The following is a 1,146-nucleotide window of genomic DNA, read 5'->3' on the forward strand; positions in this document are numbered from 1 at the left end:
CAGTATTGTCTATCAGATCGTTTTAACGAACTTTATAGCAATTTTATACATTAAAAGACGATCATTGGAATAAGAAATTATTGCATACATTGGACTTAGTTAGCTACTTGATCGTTTGAGGTTCATCTCTTACTATTTCAAAGAAGAAAAAGCCGTAGGCTTTTTCCTGTTTGTAATATCTGGGTTGCAGCGGTAGCTAGCAACCTAGTAAGAGACGATCACGTCAAATGTTAAGAAATATAAAACCCATAGTTACAATAATTACAATAAAGAGCGTGTATGGGCGTGAGGAGTGGTTATATCATCATAGTAGTAGCTATAGCTGCAATCTAGTAAAAGTCCAATTGCCAAAGCCAAAAGCGGTGGCGTAATCTTGTGAAAGTTCAGGGTTACAGCGGTAGCTAGCAACCTAGTAAGAGACGTTCACATCCCGTAGTAAAAACAAAATAGCCCATAACTCCTAAAACTACAGTCAGATCAAAAAAGAAGTCCAAAATTAGAATTGCTTTTTCCAACACCCTTATTTAGGAAAATAACAGCCCTTGGCTTGAATAACAAGGAAAATATATTATAATAAAGATCGAACTCTTCCCTATACTAACTTGCATACGCAACTTCACTATAGTTAATATAGTTAAGATTACAGTATTTATATTATACATCATTATAAATTATAAAAGGTTCAAATATTCGAAGATTATAGAGTTAAAAATATTCCCACACCGGGAATCGAACCCGAGCCTGTTTTATAGTAAAGAACGAACTCTTGCCCTTAGTTACCTATGTCTTGTCAAATTAGCTAATTAATTTCACCTGATTTTGTTTTAAAAATAATTCTCACACCGGGATTCGAACCCAAGCCAATTGGTTGAAAGCCAACTATCCTAAACCACTAGACCATATGAGATATGTGTAAAAAGCTAATTAATTGTTTTATGATATCCGGGTTGCTGCGGTAGCTAGCAACCTAGTAAGAGACGATCACCTCCAATGTTAAGAAATATAAAACCCCCAACTCCTAAAAAAAGAGTCAGATCAAAACAAAAAGTACACCATTAGAACCGCCTTGTCCGAATCCTCTATAAAGGAAACTTAACGCCCTTTGGCTTGAATAACAAAGAAAATATATTGGCTTGAAAATCAAGA

The 1,146-nt window shown here is 34.9% G+C and overlaps 1 non-coding gene across 1 annotated transcript; it reads right to left on the reverse strand.

The window, feature by feature from the left end:
* Positions 1–834: 834 nt before the first annotated feature.
* TRNAE-UUC (transfer RNA glutamic acid (anticodon UUC)) lies at positions 835–907 on the reverse strand. The gene has a single exon. It is a non-coding gene; the product is annotated as a tRNA-Glu (tRNA).
* Between the last annotated feature and the right edge of the window lie 239 nt (positions 908–1,146).

The sequence above is a fragment of the Artemia sp. Qi Xiang Cuo genome, chromosome 9 (assembly GCF_049724085.1).
Source record: "Artemia sp. Qi Xiang Cuo chromosome 9, ASM4972408v1, whole genome shotgun sequence".
In the NCBI taxonomy this organism is placed as follows: domain Eukaryota; kingdom Metazoa; phylum Arthropoda; class Branchiopoda; order Anostraca; family Artemiidae; genus Artemia; species Artemia sp. Qi Xiang Cuo.